Raw genomic sequence first — 19548 nt, 5'->3', positions numbered from 1 at the left:
TTAGAAGAAAGCCTCCATTCACTTCAGGGCTCCACTGGTTACCCAAGCATTAGCTGCCACCCTGCCCTGACCAACTCAGATATTCCTCTGCAACTATACACATTACCCTCCTAATCTCTGAAATGACTATTTACATTCAACCTAATTCCATGCTTAAAAAACAAAAACATATAGCTCACAAAACAAAAACACAAATGTAGTGATTATTATGGTGGGGTCATTGCAAAGGTCTAGTCAGACATCAATAACCTACTTAAAAAAAAAGAAAAAAGTACTCATTATAAAGCTTAAATTATGCCAATCTACTTCAAAATAAATTGCAATGAGCAGAGTCAGATAGGCAAAGGACCTGAATAGACATTTTTCCAAGGAAGATACACACATGGCCAATAAGCAAATCAAATGCAAATCAAAACCACAATGAGACACCACGCCACATCCATGAGAGTGTCTACTGTAAAAACAACAACAGAAATAACAAGTGTTGGTGAGGAGGTGGAGAAACTGGAGTTCATGTGCACTGCTGGTGGGAATGTAAAATGGAGAATGTAATTCAAATCAGTTTATACAAGTCTACCCCAAAACTATAAAAATCACTTCAATCCTCACACAGCTTTCACAGATCCTCTTAAAAAGTAAATACTGAAAGGCAAATAAACATTCAGCCTTTTGGAAGACTGACAAGCAGCACTTCTGTAGCACACAGACAGTGATGAACTGCTGCTACTGCCAATGCCCACCCAGGCTGCAGACGGGAGCCGGGGCGCAGCCTGTTAGGAGCCCAGCTGCTCCCCATCTCTCTCGTTGCCGCCCCAACCCCACCGCCCCCACCACCCTGCTCGGGTCTGTGGAAAAGCTGTCTTCCACGAAACCAACCCCTGGTGCCCAAAAATTTAGGGACTGCTGTCTTACCGGTTCCTGTCCTCTACTGGAAAGAAAAATAAAAAACATGACTCTTCTCATTCAAATTTAAATTGTTATACAAAACATTAGAAAACCAATTAGGCAAACTAAAACCAAAACAAGGTATTACTACCCACCAATTAGAATAAAGTTAGTTTTTAAAAACAAAGACAATATCAAGGGCTGACAAAGATACCAACAACTGGACACACACTCAGTACTAGTGGGAATGCTAAATGGTACAGCTAGTTCAGTAGTTTCTTATAAACATACATTTTCTGTTGACTATATTCTAGTCCATGAAACAAATCTTAATAAATCTGTAAGGACCGGAATAACATAATGTACTCTGACAACTCCACAACATACTTCTAAATAAACCATAGGTTGAATAAGAAATCAAATAAGAGATATGAATTGGATGAAAATGAAAAGGTGACATCTCAGAGTTTGTGGGATGCAGCTATAGCAGTGCTCAGAGAAAATTTATATACCAAATGCCAACAATCAGAAAAGAAAAAGGTCTCAAATCAGTGATGTAAGACTGCACTCTAAGAAACTAAAGAAGAGCAAATTAAACCCAAAGTAAGCAGAAGAAAGGACATGATAAAAATCAGAGCAGAAATCAGTAAATGAGAAAACAGAAAAATGTTACAGAAAACCAATGAAAACCAGAAGCTGGTTCTTCAAAAAGATCAGTAATACTGACAATCCTCTAGCCAAACTGATCAAGGACTAAAGACAAAAAACACAAACAACCAGCATTAAGAATGAAACAAGGGATGTAACTCTAGATCTTAAAGACATTGAAAGGAAAATAAGAGAACATTATGAACAGCTTTAAGCCGATAAATTCATCAATTTAAATGAACCAGATACATTTCTTTGGCAAATTACTAAAGCTTGCTTAAGAAACAGATAACCTAAATCATTCTATGTTTATTAAATAAGTTAAATCTGTCTATAAAAATCTTCCCACAAAGAAAACTCCTGGCCAAGATGGCTCCACTGGTGAATTTTACCAAAGTGTAAGGAAAATAATACCAGCTGAAAACAAACTTCTTACAGAAAATTGAAACAGAGGGAAAACCCATCCCAACTCACTATGAAGTCAGTGTATCTTCATGCCAAAACCAGAAAAAGAAGTTATAAAAGAAAAACTACAGACCAATATCCCTTATGAACAGAGTCACAAATATCTCAGACACAAACTTATCTCCAACAAAGAACTCATACTTATAGAATACACAAAAACTGCAGAAGTCAATAAGAAGACAAATACCCAATAAAAAGGGGGCAAAAGATAGGAATGGACAAGTATTCATATCCAAGGAGGAGGATTTATAGATGGTAAAGAAGTTCATGAAAAGATGCCCAAAATCTTTAGTCCTTAGGAAAATGTAAATTAAAAACACAAATAACATCACACACCTACTGGAATGACTAAAATTAAAAGGCTGACCATACCAGTATTTCTGAGAATGTGGAGCAACCAGAATTCTGACATACTGCTGGTGGGGATGTAGAACAGTACAACTACTTTGGGAAAAGTTGGGCAGATTCTTAAAACCTTGAAATATACATCAACCATATGACCCAGGGATTCTACTCCATGGTATTTACCAAAGATGAAAACACATGTCCATATAAAGACCTGTCCATGAATGTATACAGTGGCTTTATTTGTAACAGCGCCTAATTGGAAGCAACCCAATGACCACCAACAGGTGACCACATAAAGTAATTGTGTAATATCCACACGATGGGATATCAATCAATAATAAAAAGGAACAAACTACTGATATACACAACAAACTGGATGAATCTCAAGATAATTTGGTTGAGTGAATATAATCCAGACAAGAAAGAGCACATACTCTATATCTGCATAAGTCTAGAAAATGCAAAGTAATAAATAGTGACAGAAAGCAGATCAGATATACACAGAAATAGTTACCAGGGAACAAGAGCAATGAATTACCTTTGGGCTTTAGGAAATTAGGAGGTGAAAGATAGGTATGTTTGCTATCCTGAAAATGGTGATGATTCTACAGGCCTACTCCTATGTCAAAACTCATCAAAATGCACACTCTAAATATGTCCAGTTTATTTTACAGCAATTACATCTCAATAAAGCTGTTAAACAAAACTCTAATAAGGCAAATTAAAACCGCCAGATATCAGGGACTTCCCTGGAGGTCAAGTAGTTAAGAATCTGCTTTCCAATGCAGGGGACTTGGGTTCAATCCCTGGTGGAGAAACTAAGATACCACACGCCACCAGACAACTAAGCCCGAGAGCCTCAACTGGAGAACCAGCGCACGGCAACTGCTGAGACCAGGGCTGTGGCGCCCGCGCAACGCAAGGAAAACCATGCCTGCCACAACTAACCCTAAGGCAGCCAAAAACAAATAAATATTAGGGAAAAAAAAAAACACACCAGGTATCACTACACCCCTACCAGAATGGCTTTAGATACATATTAAGGATATTTTGCAGGGCAAGGATACCAGCAACTGGGAACTTTCCTTCACTGCTGGTGGTAATGCAGAGCAGTAGCGCTACTACGGAAAGCACTTTGGCAATTTCTTAAACATACATTTATGATCTAGCAATTCCTCTTCTAGGTATTTATCCAAGAAAAATGAAAGCGTAAAGTCCTTCCAAAGGCCTTACATGAACATCCATAACAGCTTTATTCATAACAGCCAGAAACTGGAAATGACCCAGAGGCCTATCAACTGGTGAATGCCTAAACCAACTGTGGTACAACCCTCTGTAAAACAGGAAACACAAACTTCAGAAGATCCCTGTGAGAATGAGTAGAGAAAACATGAAAAAGTACTTAGTAAACTATAAAGCATGATAAAAAAGCATCGCATTAATCACAGCTTCCTCAAGGAAACCAAACGGAGACAGAAAAGCACCAACTATATAGAGTATATAACCTTCAATGTCTGGCTTGTTTTGCTTAGAACAATGCTAAGCAATGTCGCTGCTCACACCATTTTATTGTTGACTTTTATTTTAGTGTATGTATATTGTAACGCAATAAAACTATTTTCTAAAACAAACCAGTAATATACAGCAACATACAGGCAATTTTCAGCTTAACTTTTAAAGATACTGCTCTAACTTCAAAATGTATTAATAGTTTGAATTCTCCAGTGGTGAAGGAGCACAGGACTCAGGGATGAAGGACTGAAATTTAAATCAGGGCTTGATTTAGCAGCTCACAGGCCCTAAGCACCTGAACTATCTAAAAAACAAAAGAAATACACACCTCAAAAAAAAAAAAAAGAAAAGAAATACACACCTCAAAAGATCCTTATGAAAATGGAAAGAAAAAACGTACTTTGTAAACTGGGATGCATGACACAAAACATTCACATTAATTAGCACTTACTCAAAGAGAACACTCACAACTGAACTGATTGCTTTTAAAATGAGCCCCTTGTCAAATGTCCCTGTTTCTGCCTCTTGCTAGCTATGTAACCTCAGACAAGGCAACCAACCTCTCTGAGCCTCAGTATTTTTTCCATTCGTGAAAGGGAGCTGATTAATAGTATATATCACATGTTGGGAGTTAAACAAGTAAATATGCGTAAAGCACCTGGTATAATCCCTAGCACATGTTAAGTACTTTGTAAGTTTTAGTTCTTAATACAAAAATACTATTATTACCCTAGGAGACCTAAGAGTAGCCTCCATCCTGCCCACCCAAGCTGTAGTAGTGCAGGTCATATTAGTGATCCAGATCACTGCGTCTCACTTTTAGTGAAAGACAGCATCACCTGGAGAGCCGCTTTAAAAAAACATTCTTGGGACTTTCCTGATGGTCCAGTGGTTAAGACTCTGAGCATCCATTGAAGAGGACACTGGTTCAACACCAGGTCTGGGAACTAAGATCCCACATGCCATCATACAGTGTGGCAAAAAAATAAAAATAAAAACACGTTCTTTTAGACGAGTTTTAGATTCACAGATTTACTGTACACTGTTCCCGACATCTTACAAACATCTTACGTTAGTACAGTATATTCATCACACTCCATGAACCAATACTGACAATAATGACCATATTCCCTAATTTTCCCCTAATGAACTTTTCCTGTTCTACGATCATATCCAAAACACCACATACGCATTCTGTAGTCATATGCTGTAGATTAATGAAATCCCAGATATTCCAATGAGAGTAGGTTTGAGGTGGGGCCCAAAAATGTGCATTTCTAACAAGTCCCCAAGGGTTGCTGATGCAGCCAATCTGAAAGCTCACTTAGAACAGCAGTGATTTAGATTACAGACTCCAGAACCACTGCTGTTCAACACAGCAGCCACTGCTAAGAAATGCGCCTACTGAGCATGTAACTTGTGGCTAACCTAAACTGAGGCGTGCTATAAGTGTAAAACACACATGGGAGTCAGAAGCTGTCATACAGACAAAATGATAATAAGATTTACCTCATGGCTTCTTTGACTCTTTCTTAGTTATCATGTGAGCACTAAAAGTTTGAGAATTACAAAGGTGACTGGCATCACATTTCCACACGACAGCAGTAGTCCGAGGTCCTGGCAGCACTGGTATTACACGGGGTTTAAGAAGTTCAGGTGATTTCCATGTACATTAAAATTTGAGAAGCCCTAGACTATCAAGGCAAGGGGTGCTTAGAGAGGTCACGATCTGATAGTTCAGTTCAATTAAAAAACTGGTCAACTGTACACTGAAACTGCAAAATATTAAGTCAATAAAACAGGGAAATGGCTGAATCACTGCAAAGCCATCCAAAAATGAGGATGTGGCACAATTAGAACAGTTAGCAATTAAGAAACCACAAAGGTAGCGGCCCAACTGGTTCCTCAAAAGAGCATGATTTTGAAGCACAATGATGCTGTGTGGTACCATCCTGCCTTTTCACTTTTGATTCATTCAACAAAACAATGCATATTTGCAAGTACAACTAAAACTATTCTATATAAGATAAAAGTTTAATTTCACTCTTCTTTCTCACTACTATAAAACTGTAATGCCCACTTTAGGCAGATTTACCTTAAACTGCTTTTTCCTAGCACCAGTTTTCTCATATAAGCAAAAATGAGTGTGTGAGTGTGAAAGTCGATCAGTCATGTCTGACTCTTTGCAACCCTTTGGACTATACAGTCCATGGAATTCTCCAGGCCAGAATACTGGAGTGGGTAGCCGTTCCCTTCTCCAGGGGATCTTCCCAACCCAGGGATCAAACCCAGGTCTCCCACATTGCAGACGGACTCTTTACCAGCTGAGCCATCAAAAAAGCTGCTGCTGCTAAGTCGCTTCAGTCGTGTCCGACTCTGTGCGACCCCATAGACGGCAGCCCACCAGGCTCCCCCGTCCCTGGGATTCTCTAGGCAAGAACACTGCAGTGGGTTGCCATTTCCTTCTCCAATGCAGGAAAGTGAAAAGTGAAAGTGAAGTCGCTGAGTCCTGTCCGACTCTTAGCAACCCCTGGACTGCAGCCTACCAGGCTCCTCCATCCATGGGATTTTCCAGGCAAGAGTGCTAGAATGGGGTGCCATCAAGGAAGCTACCATTTAGTAATTTTACACAGCATCATAGTCACTGTCTTAATTAACTTATACTGTTTGTTACCCTTTTTATTCTCAGAATTGTCAACTGCATCATTTGAAGTACTTTACATTCGTAAAACACATTTTCTGTCAACCTAATAAAAAAAAGCACTCAGCAGATACTTTATTAATGAAAGAACCGCCAAATGATTGACTACAAATAATACACTGTTTTTCTGCAGTATGTACATATTTCCACTTGTGCCTCACAACAACTAGTGTAGTATGTAAAAAAGAAAAAGAAAAAACTATAGATACATAAAACATTGACTGTATGTGGACAACCCCTCTATACAGATGGCATCACATTAAGAATCAGTGCGTTAGCAATCTTCTCCAACTTCTGTCCTCCATAAAGTAGGAACAGAAGCCTACCACCCCATACTGGGGCATGCACATGCAATATGGTACATTAGGCTTCATTCAACTCATTTTTCCCCAAAAGAGTCCCTTTCCAGACCAGCAGAGCTTCCTGAAACCAGGGGTCACGCCGACATGCCCAGCTCCTCAGGTTCTTCCAGTTGCCCCACTCAGGGTCAAGTCTTTAGAGGCTGGTTCAAGCCAAACTCTGCTCAGAAACATTTCCAAGGCATTTTTTAAAACAGAGAGAAAGAGAGAAACACTGGCCCCAGCAGCCAGACCATCTACTTCGACCAAAAGATAACACAAAAGACATCCTGCCCTGTCAGACTCCCTCCTGCGGATCAGGTAAGGAACACTGGCTATAGATTCACCTCCAGGCCACCGTTTCCCAGCATCTGGGTATGAAAGAGGCGCGGCCAGGAGCTGGACGTTTTTGAGCCACCCTTCACTGTAACATTCAGAGTCTTCCAAGGTCTCACCTTCAGAAGCTGAGAGGCAGAATCTTAATCAGAATCCGGGTGGACTCTTCATTCAAAGTTCCCTCCTTCTTCCCCGTATTCACCTCCCGTTAGGAACACATGCCTAAATGTTCAAAAAAGTCTACCACCGGGGTTTCTCTGGCGGTCTGGTGGATAAGAATCCGCCTTGCAATGCAGGTGACACGGGTTCGATCCCTGGTCCCAGAAGATCCTACAGGCCGCGGAGCAGCTAAGCCCTTGAGACACAACTATCTGCCCCAACTACTGAAGCCCGCACTCTAGAGCCCAGAGGACACAAGAGAAGCCACAGCAATGAGAAGACCACTCACCACAACGAACGGTTGCCCCTGCTTCCCGCAACGAGAACGCCTGCGCACAGCAAACGAAGACCCAGCACTGCTCAAAATAACGTAAACAAATCTTTTTTTTTAAATTACCTCCCACGTCTTCATTAACCATAAAGCAACACGAATGTTAACAGCCTGTCCCGACAACAAATACTTCACTTGGAGACACATCAGAACTTTCATACAGCCACGCTTTGAACATGCTCGCCTTCGCAAGTGCCTGGAAAACGGCGGCTGCCGTCAGGAGGAAAACATCACCACGCCTCGAGAATGACCCTGTGGCCTTTTCGTGTCAAAGGGTCTGCGGTAACTTCAGACGCCACACGTCAAGGACAGTCATCCTTAGAAGACAATACACACATACACACACACACACCCCCGAGAAGAGCGCAGAGGATTTTCTGAAATTAAAAACGGTGGAGGAGAATTCTCGCAGAAGGGCTAGAAAGAAGCAGATGCCCACTGAGCAGGGGCGGGGCACCTCTAGAAGCTGCAGAAGCCCCCATGCCCAGTCTGGGGGATCAAGAGCCTTCGAGGAGCCCCAAGTCGGCTCCTGGGGCTGCTGGGCGGGCGGGGGTTGCACCCCCTGCAGCAGTTGAGGAGCGGGCTCGCCGCCGGCGGGAGGCCAGAAAGGAGGGCGGCACCGCCAGCCTTTTACACACACACACACACACACACACAGGCACAGCCCGCCACCCTCCTTCCTGGGGGCGGGGCGGCGGGCACTGCCCTCTCACAGGAAGTCAGGAAACCCGGGGGGCAGAGGAGCCGCAACTTCCAGCCATTTAAAACCCCGTCGCCCACGTCGGCCGAGCGGCCGGCAGCGGCCCGGCGCCCGGACCCCGCCGGCCGCGCCCCCGGCCGCACCTCGCGCACCCCGGCGTCGCCGCGCGCCCGCACACGCCTCCTCCGGCCCCGCAGCCCCGGCCCCGGGCGCCTTTGTGCAGCGCCGCCCCGACCTGCCCTCCGCCCGGGCTCCCTCTCCCCACCAACCTCACCGAGGGCCCGGCGGCTTCGCGGGGCGGGGCGGCTCCCTCCTGGCCCGGCTCGGCGGCGGCGGGGCGCCCAGACGAACCTGAAGGGCGCTCAGTCAGCGGCGGCCGCGGCCGGCGCGTCCCCGCAGGCGGCTCTCCCGGGGCGGGTGAGTTCCAGGGCACGTCGGAGCGCGCCGGCGCGGGGGCGGGGCGGGGCGGGGGCCACGTGACGGGGCGGGGCGCGGCGCACGTGACCGCCGGGCGGGCGCCGGGGGAGCGGGCGGCGTGGATCCGGGAGGAGGAGGGGAGAGGCGGGGGGAGGGGCCGGGGTCGAGGATCGCCCGGGCGCGCGAGCTGCTCGCCGAGGGAGGGGGGCGGTGGCGCTTTTAAACGCCAAGTGGGAAAAGTTGAGGAGAGGCCGGTGGGGAAAACGAGGGAAGGGCGGAAGGAAAACGGCCCGAGTCCTGAGGTGGCAGGAGTGGGGCCCAGGGGAGAAGGGGGCGTGGGCCCGCCTGTCCCCTTTCTCGTCCGGGTAGGAGCGCAGCCGGGCGAGGGTCAGCCTTTCCGGACCCAGAAATCGGAGAAAGTCCCCTCGCGACCTCACCTGACGGAAGGGAACTCTGGAGACCCTGGTCCACAACCCGGTCCCGGACCTTCGCCGGGACCACCCGGCAGAGTGCGAAAACAGCGCGCACACTCCGCGGGCGGGCGGGCGGCTCCAGGGCGGCTTCTGCCATGTGCAAGCCCCGTGGGGGCCACGATGTCATTGCCCAAAGTCAACCCCAGCTTGCAGGATGACAGCACGGAATCCAAAAGTCGGAGGCATAACAGGTTTCCCTGGGGAGCCTGTGGCGGGAGTTCTGCCGAACTGGGAATCGGGAGAGAGACCTGACTTCTGCCATTGTCACTTCGCCCTTCTCGACCTCAACTGTGAAAGGAGCATGTTGACGAGTCCAAAGCCTCTTTCTATGATTGAAGGACAGAAAAATCACTGCTATGTATTCGGACTGCAGAAAACATTCGTTACTAACCAATTGTTGATTGTGTCTATTATGGCGCAGAGATGAAATTTCAATAAAACAAGCAAAAGAAAAAAGGTCAGGGTATGATTCAAGAGCCAGTCTCTGGAACTGGCTGTTTTGTGTTCTTCACATCATGAAGATGCTGTTGTGTCTGACTTCCCCGTCACAAGCTGAACTCCCAGTTATCCTGTAGTGACTGCAAAGAACCCAATGGGATATTGGCAAGACTTTAACAACTGTAGGTTACTGACTTATTATAAAATTAGATCTTAATGGGGGAGCTAAAGTTTTAAGATCGTCTTTTAGGAAGAAAAGGATTTCCTGGAGGTCCAGTGGTTAAGCTCAGCAATCCCTGATCGGGGAACTAAGATCCCACATGCCTGCAGCACAGCCAAGAAAGGAAAAAGAAAGAAAACATGCACAAGCCTGAGGCCATACTTTCTCTGACCATCCACTGGACAATACACCCACTTTCCTTGGCATCACTTGGCCTTTCTGTCTCCCTCACTTTCTAACAAGTAACATTTTGCATGCCCTTGTTCAGCAGACAAGAGTACTGCTGGTGTATGCTTCTGACGCTGTTTTCCATAAAACCCCAGGGATCTCTTTACAGAACCAAAACAGGGACAGACAGCAAAAGGGAAACTGTGCCCTGATGGGCATGTGCTGATAACCTTATCTTCCGTGTTTCCCAAGCCTGAGTTGGACACCGGTGGTTTCAGCTTCGGATAGAACTAAACAGTTTGCACACACTTGCTGATCTGCACATAACTCCACTTCCTATTTCACAACCTAGTCTCAGATGCTAACACAATGCCCACAGTATGCTGATCACTACCAACAGCAGATGGAGTCAGATAAAAAGAGCTCTCGCCCAAGTGTGTTGTTTAAAAGGACCTGATGGAAAGCTATGAAATCATATGCAACATTGCCTCTAGTCAGTTTTAAATAACACTGGTAGCATACGTCTGGTGCCTGTGCCCAGGATCACAACAGATCATTTTCAGGATATTGACATTTAACTTGTGTCTTAAGAAGTAGCACAGAGTTCCAAAATGTATGCTTCACAGAGGCAGAGATTTGAGTCTGATTTGTGTAGGTAGGTAGTTCCAAAAGCCTAAGAGCACTTGGCGTGCAGTAGATGCACAGTAAATTTCTATTGAATGTATTTTTGAATGAAAACGTTCTCTAAGTTGCCAGATAAATTTGTCCTTTCTTCCTTATTCTTTAATAGGTAACCCAGTTTGTGCATTTCTGAATGAAATGAAAAAGGCATAAAATTATATCTGGCCCCACTGCTTTGGCTGAAATATATAGAAAGAAGAATTTGGCAGTGTCTATCAAAATTACAAATGTATGCATACTCTGAACCTCCAATTTCACCTCTAGGGATCTAACCCACATATGTAGTTCCACACATGAGAAAGGACAAGGTATTTCTTATCCTTGAAACAGCTTAAATATATCCATCAACAAGACACTAAATTATGATATAACCATACTTTTGACCACTATGTAGCTGTTAACAACAACAACAACAAAAAGTTTGTGTTTTAATATTGAGATTTCTGGGGCTTCCTTGGTGGCTGCATGGTAAAGAATCTGCCTGCCAATGCAGGAGACACGGGTTCGATCCCTGTTCTGGGAAGATCCTACATGCTGTGAAGCAACTGAGCCTGTATTCCAGAACCCGGGAACCACAACTTCTGAAGCCCCCATGACTTAGGGCCCATACTCTGCAACAAGAGAAGCTACTGCAGTGGGAAGCCTGCACCCCACAACTAGGGAGTAACCCCTGCTTGCTGCAACTAGAGAAAAGCCCACACAGGAATGGAGACCCAACACAGCCAAAAAATAAATACATTTTTTTTTAATTAAGATTTCCAAGATTTTTTGTTCAATGAAAAAAGCAGAAAAATGGAACAGAATAATGTACTAACATGTATATGTATTAAACTAGGACAAAGTAACTGTTGAGTTATGAGAAATCTGTGGATGGAAGATATAGAAAGGACTTTTCACTGTATTCCTATTTAAACTTTGATAGTCAAACCATGAAGAGGATTTATCCAAACAAAAAAATATTTAAAATTTTCTAGTATCTTTATTTTGTTATTAAGACATTCAGGTTTCATCTATTTTATCAAAGTTCACTTGGTTAGAATGAGAATATCAGGTATATTAGTACACATTATCAGGTTTAAAAATTCAGAGTTATTTTCATTAAGTTCAACTATCTTTAACAATCTAAGAGTTATGATATTTAGTTTGGGGCTTAGTATAAATCATACCAAAAGTAGGTACATTTTCAAGAGTGCTTTATTTTTCTTTAAGTAGAGACTTAAGTTTTAGTGAATTGGATCCTCTATTTTAGATACTAAAATAAAAATTTTATGGACCATTTGTTCATCTCCTAATTAAGGTTGAGAAAAAACACTGAAGGCATGTGTTTCTGTATGTATCTGTTCACTGGCCCACTTGGTAATGCCAGCTGCCTCCTGTTTCCACAGGTTACACAGATGCTCTAGAAATTATTTTGCCTAATATGTTTCAGTATTTGATTGTATTTATTTGTGGACTTAATTTCCAGAAATATCAAAGGGAATTATAATTATAGGCATGGCATTCCAATTTACATAACACCATCTCTTTAAGGATTTTAAAAACTTTGTTAATATTGTCTTGTAAAATCTCACCATTTTCACCATATAAATTTACATAATCAGTTTTTTTACACCCATTAAAAACAAGTGCAGGCATGAATAATTACTACTTAGGGAAAATTGCCACCTGGAACTTCTTTTCAAGATGATAAAGGCAGGTGGGACTTCCTCAGCGGTCCAGCAATTAAGGCTCCGAGCTTCCACTGTAGGAGGCTCCAGTTCGATCCCTGGTCCAGGAACTAAGATCCCACAGGTGGTACAGTCCAGCCAACAAGTTTGGGGGGAAAAAAAAATTATATAGGTAGGGCTTTCTCAAACAAGAAAATTAGCTGTTGTTCAGTTGCTAAGTCATGTGCAACTCTTTGTGACACTATGAACTGCAGCATGCCAGACTTCCCTGTCCTTCACTATCGCCCTGAGTTTGCTCAAACTCATGTCTATTGAGACAATGTTGCCATCCAGCCATCTCATCCTCTGTCATCCCCTTCTACTCTTGCCTTCAATCTTTCCCAGAATCAGGATCTTCCAATGAGTCAGCTCTTCGCATCAGGTCTGAAGTATTGAAGCTTCAGCTTCAGCACCAGTCCTTCCAATGAATATTCAGGGTTGATATCCTTTAGGATTGACTGGTTTGATCTCCTTCCAGTCCAAGGGACTCTTACGAGTCTTCTCCAACACCACAGTTCGAAAGCACCAGTTCTTCAGTGCTTAGCCTTCTTTATGGTCCAACTCTCACACCTGTACACGACTACCTGAAAAACCATAGCTTTGACTATATGGACCTTTGTCAGCAAAGAGATGTCTCTGCTTTTTATTTATTTATTTATTTATTTATTTTTTTGTCTCTGCTTTTCAATATGCTGTGTCGCACAGAGTTGGACACAACTGAAGCAACTTAGCAGCAGCAGCAGCAGCAGCTTGTCATAGCTTTTCTTCCAAGGAGCAAGTGTCTTAATTTCATGGCTGCAGTCACAGTCCACGTTGATTTTGGAGCCCAAGAAGATGAAATCTGTCACTGTTTCTACTTTTTCTCCATCTATTTGTGATGAAGTGGTAAGACTGGATGCCATGATCTTCGCTTTGTGAATGTTGACTTTTAAGCCAGCTTTTTCACTCTCCTCTTTCACCTTCAACAAGAGGTTCCTCTTCACTTTCTGCCATTAAAGTGGTATCATGTGCATATCTGAGGTTATTTCTCGCAGAAATCTTGATTCCAGCTTGTGAGTCATCCAGTGCAGCATTTTGTATGATGTATTCTTCATATAAATTAAATAAGCCTTGACGTACTCCTTTCCCAATTTTGAACTAGTCCGTTGTTCCATGTCCGGTTCTAATTGTTGCTTCTTGTCCTGCATACAAGTTTCTCAGGAGGCAGATAATGTGGTCTGGTATTCCTATCTCTTTAAGAACATTCCACAGATAGTTGTGATCCACACAGTCAAAGGGCTTTGCCATAGTCAATGAAGCAGAAGTGGATGTTTTTTGGAATTCCTTTGCTTTTTCTATGATCCAGTGTATGTTGGTAGTTTGATCTCTGGTTCTTCTGCCTTTTCTAAATCCAGCCTGTACATCTGGAAGTTCTTGGTTCATTTACTGCTGAAGCCTAGCTTGAAGGATTTTGAGCATAATCTTGCTATCATGTGAAATGAGTGCAATTGTATAATAATATGAACATTCTATGACATTGCCTTTCTTTGGGATTGGAATGAAAACTGACCAATGCTGAAAATGAGTAAAATTTAGACTGTTATCAGCCAATCAAATATATTTGTATTGATAATTTTTTCTGCCTATAGCCTCAAAATATGCATTCATTTCACTTTTGTATTTAACATTTTAAAAAGGCAGTAAGGAAATTACCCTAAAATAAAAATCAATAATCCATAATACATTACTTAAGCCTTTTACACTGCATCAAGAACAACATAGTTTAATGTTTACCAAAACTAGACAGCAGTGCAGTGTTTCAGTGTGAAGCATAGTTAAGGTAGGAATACTATTTCTTGATTTAAAAATAAAGCTACTCCACTAACTAGAAACAAGGCAAGGATATCTGCTTTCACCACTTCTAGTCATTACTGTACCAGTGCTTCTTAGCAAGTAACTGGTGATAAGTAAATGTGCAGATAACACTTTATGTAAAGGTATGTAATTTGGTATCGTTGATGAAAGTAAAAGTTGCTCAGTCATGTCCGACTCTTTGAGACCCCATGGACTATACAGTCCCAGAATTCTCCAGGCCAGAATACTGGAGTGGGTAGCTATTCCCTTCTCCAGGGGATCGTCCCTGCCCAGGAATCGAACCACGGTCTCCTGCACTGCAGGTGGATTCTTTACCAGCTGAGCTACCAAGCATCCAAACAAATCATGTTAATAAAATCCATATGACAGTTGTATCAGGCTGGGTCGGAGGATTAAATGAGATAAAAGCAGCTAGCCCCTTTTCCTGCCACCTAACATTGGGAAGATCCCCAGGAGAAGGAAATGGCAACCCACTCCAGTATTCTTGCCTGGGAAATCCCATGGACAGAGGAGCCTGGCGGGCTATGGTCCATGGGGTCTCAAGAGTCGGATACAACTTTGGGACTACACGATCAACATTGGGCAGATGGTCAGTAATTGATAAAATTGAAGTTCTGTAGAGTTTTTTTCAACTCTTAGCAAAAGAGTAATTTGTTATAAAATTGTTATAAAGTTTACAGATTTACACAGGTAGAAGATGAAAGTATACCTCTTTCTTCAGTTGGGTTCCTCCAGTAACTGACCTGAGGCAAGGATTAAAGTACAAGAAAATTGGAAGGTGATGGAAGGACCAGTGTTAGGGGTGAGGAAGTGAGTATGCCAAAGCCTTTGACTGTGTGGATCACAACAAACTGTGGAAAATTCTGAAAGAGATGGGAATATCAGACCACCTGACCTGCCTCTTGAGAAATCTATATGCAGGTCAGGAAGCAACAGTTAGAACTGGACATGGAACAACAGACTGGTTCCAAATAGGAAAAGGAGTATGTCAAGGCGGTATATTGTCACCCTGCTTATTTAACTTACATGCAGAGTACATCATGAGAAACGCTGGGCTGAAAGAAGCACAAGCTGGAATCAAGATTGCCGGGAGAAATATCAATAACCTCAGATGTGCAGATGACACCACCCTTATGGCAGAAAGTGAAGAGGAACTAAAAAGCCTCTTGATGAAAGTGAAAGAGCAGAGTGAAAAAGTTGACTTAAAGCTCAACATTCAGAAAACGATGATCATGGCATCTGGTCCCATCACTCCATGGGAAATAGATGGGGAAACAGTGGAAACAGTGTCAGACTTTATCTTTTGGGGCTCCAAAATCACTGCAGATGGTGACTGCAGCCATGAAATTAAAAGACGCTTACTCCTTGGAAGAAAAGTTATGACCAACCTAGATAGCATATTCAAAAGCAGAGACGTTACTCTGCCAACAAAGGTCCGTCTAGTCAAGGCTATGGTTTCTCCAATAGTCGTGTATGGATGTGAGAGTTGGACTGTGAAGAAAGCTGAGCGCCAAGGAATTGATGCTTTTGAACTGTAGTGTTGGAGAAGACTCTTGAGAGTCCCTTGGATTGCAAGGAGATCCAACCAGTCCATTCTAAAGGAGATCAGCCCTGGGATTTCTTTGGAAGGAGTGATGCTAAAGCTGAAGCTCCAGTACTTTGGCCACCTCATGCGAAGAGCTAACTCATTGGAAAAGACTCTGATGCTGGGAGGGATTGGGGGCAGGAGGAAAAGGGGACGACAGAGGATGAGATGGCTGAATGGCATCACCAATTCAATGGACGTGAGTTTGAGTGAACTCTGGGAGATGGTGATGGACACGGAGGCCTGGCGTGCTGCAATTCATGGGATCTCAAAGAGTCGGGCACGACTGAGCGACTGAACTGAACTGAACTGAACTGAAGTGAAGTGAGATGGGAAAGAAGGCAGTCCCTCCAGGGTGCTGAATCCAGCCTGCAGGCACTTGGAGGTTAATCCCACTATGGAGATTCTGAGAGCCAAGAAATAATAACCTCTCTTTTATTTTCAAATACAACTGAGCGGCTCCAAGCTCAAATACAAACTTTATTTCGTGGGATTTTCAAAACATACGTGCAGATGGAGCTGGCCAGCACAAACGCATTTTCCCAAATATACTCCATGAGTCCTCCAGCTCCACAACAGCAGGAGCCTAGGCCACTTTTACTTGAGCCTGTAAAACTTACATTGTTTGCAGCCTTTGTACTTTCAATTCACCCTAATAATCATGACTAACATTTGACTGAGGAATCAATCCTGGAGAATTATCTCAGTTCCACACTTCAAAAGTCACATTTTGGGGGAGGAGTAAATTAGGAGGTTGGGATTAACATATACACGCTATTATACATAAAATAGATAATCAACAAGGACCTACTGTATAACATAGGGAACTCTACTCAAAACTCTTTAATAATCCATGAGGGAAGAATCTGATAAAGAATAAATATAGGTATATGAATAACCAAGTCATTTTGCTATACAACAGAAAATAACAACATTAAATCAACTATACTCCAACATAAAATAAAAATTTTAATAAATTTCAAAAAAGAAACATGTTATTGTACAATCCAAATTATATTTAAAATATTAGAATGTTAAAATGCACATTGTCCTCTTTATTGCTACACTGAAGTATAACCATATCAATTCCCAGCATAAATCCAAATGTGATGATACTATAAAACTCTAAGTCAGATCAACTATAAATCAGATATCTTGGCGATATAGACTATCCAAATAGCTGAGAACCAAAAAATAAGAAAAAAGAAAAAAGGGCAAGGCATGTCGGCCCTGAAGCGGAACAGAGTTCATGCACAGAACTTTTACTGGATCCAAAATTCTGAATTCATCAGGCTGGTTATTCTCCACCCCAACCTCTATGCCCAGATGCCTTCTCCAGCCTTCTCTGCCCTGCTTCACGCCCTGGAGGCTAACCCCTTGCAATTGCATCACAGCCAGGCTCCCTTGCCCTGTGGCTCTTGGTTGGAAGGTGCTGACAGAGGTTAGAGGGTGGACAGAGAGAAAGGCCAGGGTGTCCACTTTTCTCCATTCTCTACCTCGAAAGTTCTGGTGGAAAGGGAGCTGTTCACCGCCCCAAATGCAGTTCCCCGAGGAAGCCCTTCTGCATGCTTCGCACCCTCTCCAGGCTCTGGGACCCTGGTCTTTCCTCCTCTACTCAGAGGCCAGGCCTGAGGATGGCTTCTGGCTGCAAACCTCACTCCTTTATCTGTTCCTTTTCCCCACCCCCACTTCTGAGAATAGTTCCAGCGCCTTCATTAAATTCACTTAGCTGGACCTTTTCCTGATGGGACCCTGGCTGACACATTTGGTTAACTGATTTCCTAACCAGGAACAGATTAGAAATATAACAGGCCTGGGAGATCCCTGGTGGCCTGGTAGTTAGGAATCTGCGCTTTCACTCCAGGGCTCAAGCCCTAGTCGGGGAACTGGGATCCTCAAGCCATGTAAAGCAGACCAAAAAACAAAGAAATATAACAGGCCCTTGGCAATTTTTTTGTGCCACTGAAATTAGAAGGATTCCAAGGAATACTTCAGCAAAAATAATAATGACCAACATCTGAAGGCAAGTGAAATGAGAAAATACTATATAAAAAGCAGGGAAAAGAAAAAAAGCAACTAGTGCTCAGAGCTGTCTTGAACACATTTAGTATAGGCTTTTCAAGAACTCTGGAGGTCATTGACCTTTTTTTATGATGTTGATTTGGAAGACTTTTAAGTGCTCCTAGTCCTTGAAGCTTGGCAGTAATCATCCTAAAGCTGTTGTTTAGTCGCTCAGTCGAGTCCAGCTTTCTGCAACCTATGGACTCCTCTGTCCCCGCCAGGCTCCTCTGTCAAGGGGATTTCCCAGGCAAGAATACTGGAGTGGGTTGCCACTTCCTTCTCCAGGGGATCTTCCCAACCCAGGGATCGAACCCACATCTCCTGCATTGGCAAGCGGGTTCTTTACCACTGAGCCACCTGAGAAGCACCTGTAAACCTCTCCAAAGGAAAGTTTTTAAAATAAAAATACAGGTTTCACTAGGCCTGGAGAATTCTTTGAACAGAGGAGACTGGTGGGCTACAGTCCATGGGGTCACAGAGAGTCGGACACGACTGAGCAACTAATACTTTCAGGAACCTCTACGGCTGCTTCTCTGGTTCTCAGGGATGACTCTAACCATTGGAATGGAGAAAGGAGAGGGACAGAACATCTACCAAAAACACAGTCTCCACCATCAGTTTACATCAGTGCTGTTACAGGTGAAATCAACCCATTGCCACTAGATGCCAGCTAATGCTCTAGGTATTCAGATTTGTTTTCTCAAATTTGAGTTTCTATAAGTCTAAGAGAATTGATTATACTTTTCATTTTTATTTACATTCATACTATTCATTTTAATTTCTAAAAACACAATAAGCAACATCATAAGACGAACCATTCACTAGAAGGAATACATTTTAAGTAAAAGATGAGTTGTATCTTAATGCTAGTTAAGGAAAGGAAGGATATCCCCAATTCTTTAGATCCACTATGCCTAGTTATTGAAGAATTTATGTTGAAATTGAGCTTTTGACAGGGAAAAGAATTCAACTTCCAGGGAACACTGTACGACATCTGTTGATAAGAGCATGACAGCATTTACATAGCTGTCATGGTAACCAGAATTTAATCTCCATTAGTATCTTGGAACAGCCAGGCACCCCAGGAAGCGAGGAGGGTGATTCAGCCGATGGCACGCTCCCTTCCTTGTGAGTCAGGAAAATACCAAAGCTCCCACTCAGTGTTGTCAGGGTACCTTATATGAGACATAAAATGCAGCCACTCTGGGATCTGTGACACGGGCCTCAGGGGCTTCATTACACAGTCCTGTAAAATCTATTTTCATTGATTTTGAGACCAACTTTTACTTTGTGCTATGGGCAGGTTTTACTTTCCTTTTTGTCTTTTAGGCAAACATATATATTAGTATGTATTTTAAATAACATGCTGCCGGTATGTTTTCTGTGGTTATTTGTTTATTTCTGGCCACACCTCTTGGCTTGCAGGATCTTAGTTTCCCAGCCATGGATTGAACCCAGGCCTCAGCAGTGAAAACACCAAGTCCTAACCACTGGACTGCCAGGAAATTCCTTCCTCTGCCCC

General features: G+C 43.1%; 1 protein-coding gene across 1 annotated transcript in view; it reads right to left on the bottom strand.

Moving 5' to 3' along the window:
* The window catches only part of ARHGAP12 (Rho GTPase activating protein 12), a 115394-nt gene extending 106651 nt beyond the window's left edge, over positions 1-8743 (bottom strand). The window contains exon 1 of the mRNA XM_052650878.1: positions 8698-8743. The gene's annotated coding sequence lies outside the window, so the exon portion shown is untranslated. The remainder of the gene's footprint in view (positions 1-8697) is intronic.
* Positions 8744-19548: the final 10805 nt, after the last annotated feature.

Source organism: Budorcas taxicolor, chromosome 13 (assembly GCF_023091745.1).
Source record: "Budorcas taxicolor isolate Tak-1 chromosome 13, Takin1.1, whole genome shotgun sequence".
Classification (NCBI taxonomy): domain Eukaryota; kingdom Metazoa; phylum Chordata; class Mammalia; order Artiodactyla; family Bovidae; genus Budorcas; species Budorcas taxicolor.
The sequence above is the reverse complement of the archived record's forward strand: the minus strand, read 5'-3'. Positions and strand labels throughout refer to the sequence as shown.